We start from the raw sequence: 14,182 nt of genomic DNA, 5'->3' as shown, positions 1-14,182 counted from the left end.
TAGCCTAGCCCTCCACCTACTCACACAGGCAAGAACCCAGAGCCGCATTTAGACCCCCAGTGCCTTTGGATCTGTCTGGGTGTCACCATCTCCGTGACTGTCTCCCTCCAAATTTCCAGTGGACAACCCTGTGGGGTCAGTCAGCCCCCCTCGTTCCCCTGTTCCACAGGGCGGCCTCAGTGGCCCTTGTGGGGGTGTTGCTCTATGGTCACCCACGCATCAATGCTAGTATCTTCCAACAGACTCTGTCTCTGGACACACCCTGATCATTTCTGTGGCCTCGAGGCTGCAGTGGCTGTCCTGCCTCCCTCTCCCACCCCCTCCCAAGGTCTCCACCCACCTAGCTCCCAACCCTCACTTGGTTAAATGTACTTGTCCTTCAGATCTCGCCTCAAACTCCACCTCAGAGACACCTCTTGGAGTCACCCTCATATCACATCTGAAAGCAAGCACAACACCAATCAGTTGGCAATTACACTATTTACTCATTATATGACTTTGTTCATATTTGAGCTTCCCTGCTGTTCAGTAAGCTCCAAAAGCGTGTGTGTGCTCAGTTGCTCAGTTGAGACTGCTTTTTCTCATCATTTTTTCTCTGAGCCACCCCCAGCCCCATGCAATAAGCCTGACCCACACTAGAGATTAATAGGCAAGTATTTTTCCTAAGCATCGAGGGAGACAACATACTTCCTTGAGCACCAAAGCTTTGAAGCACTAACCCCCCCAAAACAGAAATTTATTAAATCTAGTTGGAGTTATCACTTGAAACTTCCGAGTCTTTGAGAGACTTGGAAATCCTAGTCTCCAATGACTCAATCTTATTGATGAGATGATTAATTATTTCTTCAACTTTGTTTTATTAAGATAGTCTATCTCTGTCATAGATAGATTTATTTGTGTCATATCTTAGATTCCACATATAAGCAATACCGTATGATACTTGCCCTTCTCTTTCTGACTGCCTTTGTTTAGTATGATAATCTCCAGGTCCACCCACATTTCTGCAAATGGCATTATTTCATTTTTCTAAGGCTGATATCCATCTGTATGTATGCAGCACATCTTCTCAATCCATTCATCTGTCAATGGTTCCGTGCTTGCTTTTGTGTCTTGGCTACTGTGAATAGCGCTGCTATGAATTGGGGTGATGTATCTTTTCAAATTCTAGTTTTGTCTGGATAAATGCCCAAGAATGGGATTGCCGGATCATATGGCAACTTCATTTTTAGTTTTTTGAGGACCCTCCATACTATGTTTTTCCCTTTTTAACTGCAAAGGCAACAATAAAAAAAGTTAAATGACTTTACTGGCTCCCTTCCGACAGTTTGTCAGACAGGGCTCAGCTTTCCCACTCAGGCTGTAATTACCCCCCACCCCTACCCCACACCTGTCTTCAGGTGGAGTCACAGCCTCAATGTTTGAACTGCTTAGTCACCAGCCACAGTCAGACTTGTGACGCTGCAGAGCTTACCGTCACCTCTGGCTTGCCGTGTGAATCACTGTGAGAACTTCCCTGGCTCTGGTGACTCACACCCGGCAGAGTGGCTTTTCCTCAGCTTGCTACAACTCAGATTTTAATAGCCCTGAGCTGCTGCTCGGCACCAGTATTTCAAACCAAGAATAGAAACACAACTGAACTCCCCCAGCGTTTATTTTACTGCTAATGAGGCGAGTGGAGTTGTTTCTGTGCAAAACACCCTTGTGTCCGATAATTGAGGGTATGCCCCCTTGTTCTGTTTGTGGTGAAGATCAAGAAGAGCCAATCACAGGTTTTTGTCCAATAACCTTACACTTCTTAAACCCACAAACTAACTCCACAACCTGCCCTAGCTCTTCAGACTTTTGTTCTTGATGTTTTCTCCTCTTCGATTTACCCTTGAACCTTGAAGGGTTCCAGTTTTTTTTTTAATTAAAATATAGTTGATTTACAATGTGTTGATTACTGCTATACAGAAAGCGATTCAGTTATAAATATATTTTAAGTTATTCTTTTCTATTATGATTTATCACAGGATACTGAATATAGCTCTCCGTGCTGTACAGTGGGGCCTTGTTGTTGTCCCTCGTGTTTATAAAGCTTGCATCTGCTAACCTCAACCTCCCCCTCCAACCTTTGCCCAACCTCCTGCCCTTTGGCAACCACCAGTCTGTTCCCCGTGATTCTGTTTCATAGACAGGTTTATTTGTGTCATAGTTTAGGTTCCGCATATGAATGGTACCATCTGATATTCGTATTTCTCTTCCTGACTTAATTTCACTTAATGGATAATCTCGAGATCCATCCATGTTGCTACAAATGGCATCATTTGATTCTTTCTTATGACTGAGTAATGCTCCATGGGCTTCCCTGGTGGCTCAGAGGTTAAAGCGTCTGTCTGGAATGCAGGAGACCTGGGTTCGATCCCTGAGTCGGGAAGATCCCCTGGAGAAGGAAATGGCAACCCGCTCCAGTACTCTTGCTTGAAGAATCCCATGGGGGAGGATCCTGGTGGGCTACAGTCCTTAGGGTCGCAAAGAGTCGGACATGACTGAGCGACTTCACTCACTTCACTAATGCTTCATGGTATATACACTTTATACACCACATCTTCTTTACCCATTCATCTGTCGATAGACATTTAGGTTGCTTCCACGTCTGGGCTATTGTGAATAGCATTGCTGTGAAAATAGGGAAGTATGTATCCTTTGGGATTAGTTTCGTCTGGATACGCCCGGGAGTGGAAATGCAGGATCATAAGGTAACTCTATTTCTAGTTTTTTAAGGAACCTCCATGCTATTCACCATAATGGTTGCACCAACTTACATTCTCACCAACATTGTAGGAGGGTTCCCTTTTCTACACACTCTCTCCAGGATTTATTGTTTGTAGACTTCTTCATGATGGCCATTCTGACTGATGTGAGGTGATATTTCCACGTAGTTCTGATTTACATTTTTCTAATGATTAGGCATGTTGAGCATCTTTTCATGTGCTTATTGGCCATCTGTATGTCTCCTTTGGAGAAATGTCTGTTTAGGTCTTCTGCCTATTTTTGATTAGTTTTTTTTTTTTTTTTTTTGATGTTGAGTTGTATGAGCTATTTGTGTATTTTGGAAATTAAGCCCTTTTTGGTCACATAGTTTGCAAATATTTTCTCCTAGTCTGTGGGTTGTCTTTTCATTTTGCTTATGGTTTACTTTGCTGTACAAAAGCTTGTAAGTTTGAAGGGGTCCCATTTGTTTATTTTTGTTTTATCTCTATTGTTTTGTGAGACTGACTTAAGAAAACATTGGTACCATTTATGTCAGAGAATGTTTTGCCTATATTCTCTTCAAGGGTTCCAAATACTTTCAACTGTAAACCCAAGTATTATTTTGCATATTCTAGTTAAAGGGTCTTCCTGACAAGGGCTGTATCTAGTGAATTAACAACTCTGAATCGTTTTACTTCAATTAAACCTGACTTAAGTACTCAGCAGGAAAGAATCGCCTGCCAATTCAGGAGATGCAAGAGATGCAGTTTCCATCCCTGGGTCAGGAAGATCCCCTGGAGAATGAAACGGCAGCCCACTCCACTGTTTTTGCCCGGGAAATCCCATGGATGGAGAAGCTTGGCTGGCTACAGTCCAGGGGGTCACAAAGAGTCGGACACGACTGAGCAACTAAACAACAGCAAAGTACAGTTAGTTTGTAGAATTGATTGACTGTTGTTCTGTCTTTGGTGATAGAATTTGCAGGACATTCCTGAGATGATAGCCTTTTTAAAATCCTCACTTTCCTCGGGGGTTGAAACCATGATGAGTCCGGACCACTTTTCTGTGACCTGAAGAAGTAAAACTGAACACATTGACCCTCCCTGGGGGCTTGAGTCCAGCTCAGGTGATGAAGAGTAACTGTCGGGAGAGCCCAGCTGGTCTTGGAAAGGTCTTGTACAAAGAATGTTGCTCAAAAATAGATCCCTTAACAACATTGTAGTAAGATAAAATAAGAAATAGAGTCCTTGCATGATTCTTAATAAAAAGGACAATGATAAAGCCAAGCAGAAATCTACCTGTTGCTCTATTTGTGCGTGGACATCAAGCTTATGCTCATTTTTGTGCAATCTGATTTTCATTTCTTGAACAGAAGCAGTTCATTATTGTGCATTTCTGTGGCTTTGCTTTCTGTAATCTCTCTCTCTCTCTTTTTTTGTTTTTGGCCACACCCCATGGCATGTGGGATCCTTGTACCCAAACCAGGGATTGAGTCCAGGCCCCCTGCATTGGAAGCATCAAGTCTTAACCACTGGACTGCTAGGGAAGTCCTCTGTGGTTTCGTTTTCATCCAAACATGTACTCCATATAAACTTTGAACTTAACTTCTTTAGACCGAGGTGTGCAGCATTCAGGTTTGAACCCATGGACCCTGCAGAGGAAGTATATAGTCTTATCCACTGGGCCACCAGGAAAGTCCCTGAACCTAATTTCATTGATGATCTATTTTTCAGTTTTTCAGGGGAATTTAGCTTTTTAATGTACCCCTCATCCCCTAAGCATTGTAGTTACATCTGGATGTACTTCTGAATCATGTCTTAAACTGGGCTAGCCCACATTGAGGGCTGGCGTGCCCCTCGGCTACACACTTTTCCTAGTCTCGTTCTTTGAAAGAGAGCGTACTAGTGGTGAAAATCCAGTTCCTTATGTCCCATCTTGACTAGACAGGGAATAAAGCTTTCAGGATCTGTAACTTGAATCACATTACTTTGTATGTGTGCTTTGTAATTGTCTTCCTTTTCAAGTGGATGTAAGTAGAGCGCTCCCCTAGACAATGGCTGAAAATACTGCTTAAGTTAATCATCTCCCTTTCAGTTTTAGAATGCCTTGCAAAAACTAATGTTACTTTTATCACATGACCCAGCTGAAGGAGATCTCTTTATAACCTTCAAGGACATACCTTTAAGGCAGGGACCCAGGAGAACAGGAGGCACCAACCCAGCGGGCACTCAGAACACACCCTCAGGAGGAAGTTCTGGCTTGTCCTGCTCGTCCAGGAATGTTCTCCCCAAATGTAAACTTTTGATCTTGTGAAATCACAGGTTCCAGAAGACAGTAAGTCCATGGCTGTTTTTTTGATGACAAAGTAAATATTCTTGCCAAATATTTTATTTTCCAAAAGTCAGATTCAATCCAGAGGTTAAAAATATGATGTTTTGAAGGTTTTGGAATCATAGTTACATGCTTTTTAAAAATTAATTATTTAATTTTTTTATTTGGCTGCACTGGGTCTTAGTTGCAGCAAGAGGGAATCTTCGATCTTTGTTTCAGCATGTAAACCCTTAGATGTGGCATGTGGGATCTAGTTCCCTGAACAGGAGTCGAACTTGGGTCTCCTGAATTCAGAGCATGGAGTCATAGCCAGTGGGCCACCAGGGAAGCCCCTACAGTACTATGCCTTAACTTGGCACTTCCTTTTGAATCTGAAGTAAAGGAGACTGTGTACATATGATACACAACTCTTCTGGACAGCTGGAGAGACAGTTCCTCAGTTGATCAGTGCAGTTCAGTAGGTCTTTAACAACTTCTTTTAGAGTTAAACTGAATTGACAAGACACTGACATCAGCTTCGCCGTGTCATTATTGTACAATGAAGTTGTAGGCTATGGTCAGTAATGGTAATATCAGATGAGCTCAGGGTCCAGGCAAACGCCTACGCAGGGAAAATTTGTAACACTGGCTTCCTCTTACCTGTCACTGTGAACACACTGTGTGCGACTCTGTACAAGGGCTTTCTTCAAGTTCATTTTATGTGTGTGTATGTATTTTATTTACTTGTCTGTGCCAGGTCTGAGTTGTGGCATGCGGAGTCTTCTAGATGTGGCATGTGGAATCCACTTCCCTGAACAAGGATTGAACCCCCAGCTCCCTGTGTTGGAAGAGTGGAGTTTTGGCCAAGAACCACCAGGGAAGTGCCTCAGGTTCATTATATTTAGATTTGAAGTTCTTTTAAGAAAGGTTTAGAAAGTACATCACTTATTGTTAAGACGGGAAAATGAAAGTTTAGAAATTGGAGGTTTTGGAAAGGTTTCGAATTTTTTTTTAAAGAGAATGGCATATTTTTCTGTGGTTATTGTTCTTCATTCATTTAAAAAAAGAGAGAGACTTTTTTTGCAATCTAATGCATTTGCTTTTGGAGGTCATCTAATTGTAGCTTCAGCCTATCTTAAAAACTCCTTGATATCTTTATGTTATTAAGGATCTTTTATTAGATGTAATGATACGGAAAGACATTTTAGCAAAACTCTAAGCTGCTTGTAAAGGCATTTGTCTTCTTATCATAACTATGGGTGACCTACAAGTGACATAAAGTTTTGTGTTGACAAATTGGGGGCAGTCTCAGATTAAGTAAGGGATCAGGGTCATATTGGGCAATCTGGGTTCACGAGCAAGAAAAGAATTTAGCACTTTTCTAAAGCATTAACTCTTGGGACCTCCCTGGTGGTCCAATGGTTAAGACTCTGAGCTTCTACCACAGGGGACACGGGTTCCATTCCTCCTTGGGGAACTAAGATCCCACATGCTGCACTCAAGTGGCCAAAAAAAAAAAAGAAAGAAAAAATAGATAAATAAAGCATTAGGTCTTAGGAACCTTCCTTCTTGATTTTGTACAGATTGGGGCAGCTTGAGGTCCTTGTAAACTGCTTGGGTCCCAAATATCTCTACTGAATTACAGTGGGCTGGAGTGTCCTGATATGTCCATTTCTAAATGGGAAGTCCCTTGGACTGCCAGGATATCAAATCAGTCAATCTCAAGGGAGATTAACCCTGAATATTCACTGGAAGGACGGATGCTGAGCTGAAGCTCCAGTATTTTGGTCATCTGATGTGAACAGACAACTCACTGGAAAAGTCTCTGATGCTGGGAAAGATCAAGGGCAAAAGGAGAAGAGGGCATCAGAGGATGAGATGGCTGGATGGCATCACCGATGCAATGAACATGAACTTGGGCAATCTCAAGGAGATGATGAGGAACAGGTAGGCCTGGTGTGCTGCAGTCTATGGGGTCACAAAGAGTTGGACATGACTGGGCGAATGAGCAACAACAAGTGGAAAGCAAGCATATGGAGCACATTATAAGATCAGCAATATATGGCTAGGCTCTCATGACCCATAATCTGTTGCTGGCATAGTTCTGCTTTCGAAATTTGAGGCCCTGCTCACAGGAAGCTTTTCTTGCAGGAAATGTCAGCTGTGATAAGAAAACGTTTTCTTCTGTTGTCACACACACAATCGTATATGCAACTCACATTCAAGATTTTCAGTTAGCATTTTAGAATACATTTTTATTTTTCATATTCATTTACCAAGTTTTTGCAAATGGTGTTTAAAAGTACTTTAGAGTATAGGTAGAAATGTCTTCTGAAATATTTATATTTGCTGATCATTATTATAGTTTATATTTAAAATGTTTTCATTGTGATTTTATTTTATTTTAATTATTTCTCTCTGTGCTCAACTATCCTTTCTGTGTGGGCTGATCAGTATTTACTTTCATTTCATGTAGCTTTTCAGGAAAAATATGAATTATGAATTATATTTTTATAAAATCTTTTATTAAACCATGGGCTTCCCTCATAGCTCAGTTGGTAAAGAATCCACCTACAATGCAGGAGACCCTGGTTTGATTCCTGGGTCCGGAAGATACAGCTGGGGAAGGGAGAGGCTACCCACTCCCGTATTCTTAGGCTTCCCTGTGGCTCAGTTGGTAAAGATTCCACGTGCGATGCAGGAGATATGGGTTTGATCCCTGGGTTGGGAAGATTCCCGGGAGAAGGGAAAGGCTACCCACTCCAGTATTCTGGCCTGAAGAATTCCATGGACTGTATAGTCCATGGAGTCTCAAAGAGTTGGACACGACTGAGTGACTGTCACTTTCACTTATTAAACCACACTCTACTAATAAGTTTATGGCTCATTTTTGGTGAGCTTATGTTTAACTTTAGAGCATGTATTTATCGATATCCATATGTAGCCAGGTTAGACTGTGTGGCTAGACTGCTTTGTTGTTGTTTAGTCGTAAGTCATATCCAACTCTCTCCTACCCCATGGACAGTTGCCTATCAGGCTCCTCTGTCCATGGGATTTCCCAGGCAAGAATACTGGATGGGTTGCCATTCCCTTCTCCAGGGGATCTGCCCAACCCAGGAATCGAACCTTTGGCTCCTGAATTGGCAGATTCACTGCCGAGCCTCCTGGGAAGCCTAGTTGAGTTCAGGCATTCAGTCATGTCCTACTCTTTGCGACCCCATGGATTGCAGCATGCCAGGATTCCCTGTCCATCACCAACTCCCGGAGCTTGCTCAAACTTGTGTCCATGGAGTCAGTGATGCCATCCAACCATCTCATCCTCTGTCATCCCCTTCTCCTCCTGTCTTCAATCTTTCCCCAGCATCAGAGTCTTTTCCAATGAGTCAGTTCTCTGCATCAGGTGGCCAAAAGATTGTGGCTTCAGCTTCAGGATCAGTCCATCCAATGAATATTCAGGACTGATTTCCTTTAGGATTGGCTGGTTTGATCTCCTTGCAGTCCAAGGGACTCTCAAGAGTCTTCTCCAACACCAATTTCAAAAGCATCAATTATTTGGCACTCAGCTTTCTTTATGGTCCAACTCTCATATCCATACATGATTACTGGAAAAACCATAGCTTTGACTAGATGGACCTTTGCCAGCAAAGTAATGTCTCTGCTTTTTAATTTACTGTCTAGGTTGGTCATAGCTTTTCTTCTAAGGAGCAAACGTATTTTAATTTCATGGCTGCAGTCACCATCTGAAGTGATTTTGGAGCCTAAAAAATAGTCTGTCACTGTTTCCATTGCTTCCCCATCTATTTGGCATGAAGTGATGGGATCAGATGCTGTGATCTTTGTTTTTTGAATGTTGAGTTTTAAGGCATCTTTTTCACTTTCATCAAGAGGCTCTTTAGTTCCTCTTTGCTTACTGCCATAAAGGTAGTATCATCTGCATATCTGAGGTTATTGATATATCTCCCAGCAATCTTGATTCCAGCTTGGGCTTCATCTAGCCCGGCATTTCGTATGATGTACTCTGCATAAGTTAAATAAACAGGATGACAATATATAGCCTTGATGTACTCCTTTCCCAATTTGGAACCAGTCCATTGTTCCATGTCTAGTTCTAACTGTTGCTTCTTGACCTGCATACAGATTTCTCAGGAGGCAGGTATGGTGGTCTGGTATTCCCATCTCTTGAAGAATTTTCCAGTTTGTTGTGATCCACACAGTCAAAGGCTTTGGCATAGTCAATAAAGCAGAAGTAGATGTTTTTCTGTAACTCTTTTGCTTTTTCAATGATCCAGTGAATGTTGGCAACTTAATCTCTGGTTCCTCTGCCTTTTCTAAACCCAGCTTGAACATCTGGAAATTCATGGTTCATGTACTGTTGAAGCCTAGCTTGGAGAATTTTGAGCATTACTTTGCTAGCATGTGAGATGAGTGCAATTGTGTGGTAGTTTGAACATGCTTTGGCATTGCCTTTCTTTGGGATTGAAATGAAAACTGACATTTTCCAGTTCTGTGGCCGCTGCTGAGTTTTCCAAATTTGTTGGCATATTGAGTGCAGCACTTTCACAGCATCATCTTTTAGGATTTGAAATAGCTCAACTGGACTTCCATCACCTCCATTAGCTTTGTTCATATTTTTCTTATAATGCACCGATCACTTTTTGGAGATTTCTAAATTTACATTAAAAAAGATATGTTGTTTTTAAATTACGTACTAGTCTAATTCTGAAAAGGGTAAAAAATCAAGTTTGGGAGTTTGATTAATTAGAATCTACCCAAGCTGAGGAAAGAAAAATGGAGATGAACCCCTAGAGATTCATATGACAAATTCATCTTTAAAAAACAAACAAGTGGAACTTTTATATTCTGAATTTCCTTGTAATGGGTTTTTTCCTGGTGATTTTCATTTTTGGGCAGCTGGCCATGATTTGACGCTGAGCAGTTTAGCATAGAAAAATGTATGGTTTCCATAGCAACTACAATTTCTTTCAATCCCTACCTCTGACCAAGACCATGTGCAATCTCTTACAATGTGTGGGACTCTTCATTCTCCCTGTAGCTTTGAGTTGCCAGGGAAAGCCCCTGGCAGCTAGCAAGACCTATCCTGTCCAGTCTTCCCTTGTCAATGTGAGGAAGTGAACAGGAAGCCAGCATAGCATGGGGTCGTTGAGGGCAGGAGGGAGGTGCGGAGCCTATCTCTTATCATTGTTGAAGAGACCGTCTTGGAAATGGCTGGTCCACTGGGGCTGTAGGTTAAAGTATTTTAAACCACTGCTATAAAACATGCCACAGTGCCCTACAAATAGTTGGGGTTTGTTGGATACAGAACATATATTTATTCAAGACAGTTGACATTATTTTAAACATCTTTGCTAACAACTTACCTTTTAACAAGTAAGGCAAACATCATGGCGGGTGCTTGCAAAGCCTTTTGCTTTGTTTTGCAAATCGAAGAATTAAGGTGTTGACTCACATTAACTGGACTGTTTTAACTTTCCTACTGATTTCTTTTTCATTAGCTACTCAGGCTGACTTGTGCGCTGTGGTTTGTGTCGATGTCTCATCTCTGAGACAAATGATTCTTGAATTCTGGTTCTGTGATAACAAGACAGGATCAAGGAGAAGACAACTGGACAAAGTAACTGAGGCTTCCCAGGTGGTGCCAGTGGTAAAGAACCTGCCTGCCAATACACGTTAGACGAAAGAGATGCCAGTTCAACACCTGGGTAGGGAAGATGCCCTGGAGGAGATCAGGGCAACCCACTCCAGTACTCTTGCCTGGAGAATCCCATGGACAGAGGAGCCTGGTGGGCTACAGTCCATGGAATCACACAGAGTTGGACACGACTGAAGCGACTTAGCACCCATGTACGTACTCAGGGAACATGGGTAGCAAGCCAGGAAAACATACACGTGGGAGGTGTTGGCTGCTCAATTACAACACAACTTCTTCTGACCAGCTTGAAGAAAAGTAAACGGGATAGTTTCTTTTTTTTAATTCACCAAGACTTTATTGAATGAAGAAAAGAATGATCTTCAGCACTTCAAGTTTCGGATATGATGGAAAGGTTTTAAAGTGTTTCTGATTTATATTGTGCAGTCTTAAAGTATGAAAATGATCATATGAATCATTAATTCATAATTTATTAATTATATAATAAATTATAAATAATTATTAATAAATTATAAATAATGATCAGATCAGATCAGATCAGTCGCTCAGTCGTGTCCGACTCTTTACGACCCCATGAATCGCAGCACGCCAGGCCTCCCTGTCCATCACCAACTCCCGGAGTTCACTGAGACTCACATCCATTGAGTCGGTGATGCCATCCAGCCATCTCATCCTCTGTCGTCCCCAAATAATTCATAATTTATTAATTCAAATAAAATATCAAGTTTTTGCTTAACATCTAACATTGATATGGAACAAAACCAACAGAAGAGAGAAAAACAAAGGGCTATATAATTTAATACTTTCTTCATTAACATTTACAATGATGATTTATTTTCGATGCCATACCTTTTTCAATTTAACTTTTATTTTGTATTGGAGTCTAGTTGATTTACAATGTGGTGTTAGTTTCAGGTGTACTGCACAGAGATTCAGTTACATATAAGACGTAGGCATTCTTTTTGAGATTCATTTCCCTTACAGATTGGTGAAGAATATTGAGTTTAGTTTCCTGTGCTATACAGTAGGTCCTTGTGGATGATCTGTCTTATATGTTGTTGCTGTTGTTGTTTACTTGCTAAGTTGTGTCTGACTCTTTTGGGACCCCATGGACTGTAGCCCATGGGGTTCCTCTGTCCATGGGATTTCCCAGGCAAGAATACTGAAGTGGTTTGCTATTTCCTTCTCCAGGGGATCTTTTCGACCCAGGGATCAAACCCGCATTTCCTGCATTGGCAGGCAGATTCTTTACCACTGAGCCAGCTGGGAAGCACCTATCATATATTATAGTACGTATATGTTAATGCCAGAGACCTTAAAAAAATGAGTATTTTTTAATGTAATACACTCGAAATTATCTCCAAGGAGAGCTTACAGACGCCTTCAGCATGAAAGGCAAAGACATGTCCTTGAACCCTAAACCTAGGGTGTATCAGGGCTCTCAGGGAATTGCAGCCAATCTTGCTGTCTCCTCTAGGCACCAGCCTGTCAATATTTACTGAGTTAAGGTGCTCCTGGCTCCCATCCATGCACCCACCTCTTTGCCTTCTGCATGCTGTTGACTTGTACATGGAGACTAGCTGGTTACTGAAAAAACAATTTCCACAGAAAGTGAAAGTACTTAAAAATGGATCCTAAAATTAAAAAAATCTATTTTCAATGTGTAGCTAATAACAGTAGTCACTTAATTTAAATGTTAATTTTAGATTATTAGTTAAGACTAACTTATTGGTTGTCGCTGTTGTTCAGTTACTAAGTTGTGTCCAACTTTTTCTGACTCCGTGGACTGCGGCACGCCAGTCTTCCCTGTCCCTCACTATCTTCCAGAGTTTGCTCAAATCATGTCCATTGAGTCCTGGCAGTTCTCTGTGTTCTTTCTCTGATAACCTTTCAATCCCTCCATCTCTCTCCTCCTGTTTTGGAATTCCTGTGAGTTAGACATTGGACCTCTTCTGCTGACCTACTCCACTTTCTCCTTCAACCTTTTATCTCTGCCTTTTGTTGAAATATCTAGATTTCCTTGGCTTTTAAAAATGTTTTTAATTTCTAAGAGTTCTTTCTGGTTCCCTAGTCATCTTTCTACTTACCACCCCCCATCTTCTAACTTCATGGGTGCAAACATCTTGTTCCCCTAAGGTTACATGCAAGTCTCCTGTTTTAAGCCATGTCCCCCCTCCCCGGCCTGGACTTCACACAATTGTCTCTGAACCGTTACTTCTGAGTTGGAGGCTTTTCTCAAATCTCTGCCAGTCTGGAAGGTTCTTTGGGTGTGAGCTGGGCCTCTTCCCTTAGTCCCTTCCCAGAGGCCCCCAAGTGCTGTGTGTAGAATGTGGGGCCATCTGTGTGATGGGAGCGGGTGTGGGTGCATGTCTGCGTGACAGTGTCCTGGGGAGGGGGTCCTGGGGAAGCTGAGTGGGGAGACCTTGGTTCAGGTTCACACACAAACACACATGTGTGCACACAGGGGAAAGACAAGTGCTCTAGACCTTAGGAAGGAATGCAGCTTAAGGATAAAGTTTTATAAAAGTTAACTAATTTTGTCATGTACCCTGCAGTCACACATTTGATGTTTTCTCTTTCCCACTAGACAGGACTTATATCTCAGCCACATCTTTAATAATTAATATTGACTTTTCTCTCTGCAAATCAAAAAGGAGCATTTAAATCAGGCAGCATTTGTTTAATCTTTAAATCACAAATGAAATGACTTGTCATAAAGCAGAGGGGAGTCTGAGAATCATTTAAGGATGGCATTAATGACCTTCATCTGAGTTCACTCCAGTTTTACAACCGCACGTGCCGCCCTAGGTAAGCATGTGGGAAAGTTACGTGACCCGCCTTCTCGGATCAGCAGCAGAATTTCACCCCAGTCCCCTCCCAGAAATTCGGATCCAAAGGGAAGTCAGTTACTGAAAGCATGAAAACCCTGATTTCTGCAGAATGTTTTTACTGGTTGCATGTAACGTACTATTGTTTGATAGCTTTCAAATGCTGTTATTCTAGAAAGTGAATGTTTTGCTGACTTTTACAATTAATAGTGAAAAATTAAAAATTATGATAATCTCATCCCTGATCATGGATAGAAGTAACCGATCAGGTAGGGAGGGTTTTGGCATTTTGAGACTGTAAGCAAACTCTGAATAATCTATTTCATCTTTTATTCTTAGGATGGCCTGAAGATTCACTGCAGTAAGCAGTGCCTCTCATTTTGGTAGTAATGGGAGTCTTAGGTGTATACAAACACAGTTAACACAAGGAGCAGAGTAGGAGAGCCCTTCGCTATTTGAAGGAATGATTCCCCAATACACTACTTTATGATGGCTAACCAGCCTGATTTAGAGTGTGTTTCCATTATCCATTTTGATTAATTTTGCTGATAACTCTGTGCTAATATTCCTTTTAAGTTCAGAGCTCCTTAACTTCCACCCTCTCAAAACAAAAACCTCCACATCACAGGTATTGACAGAATCT

The sequence above is a fragment of the Bos indicus x Bos taurus genome, chromosome 1 (genome assembly GCF_003369695.1).
Source record: "Bos indicus x Bos taurus breed Angus x Brahman F1 hybrid chromosome 1, Bos_hybrid_MaternalHap_v2.0, whole genome shotgun sequence".
NCBI classification, from domain to species: domain Eukaryota; kingdom Metazoa; phylum Chordata; class Mammalia; order Artiodactyla; family Bovidae; genus Bos; species Bos indicus x Bos taurus.
Note: the sequence above shows the minus strand (reverse complement) of the source record.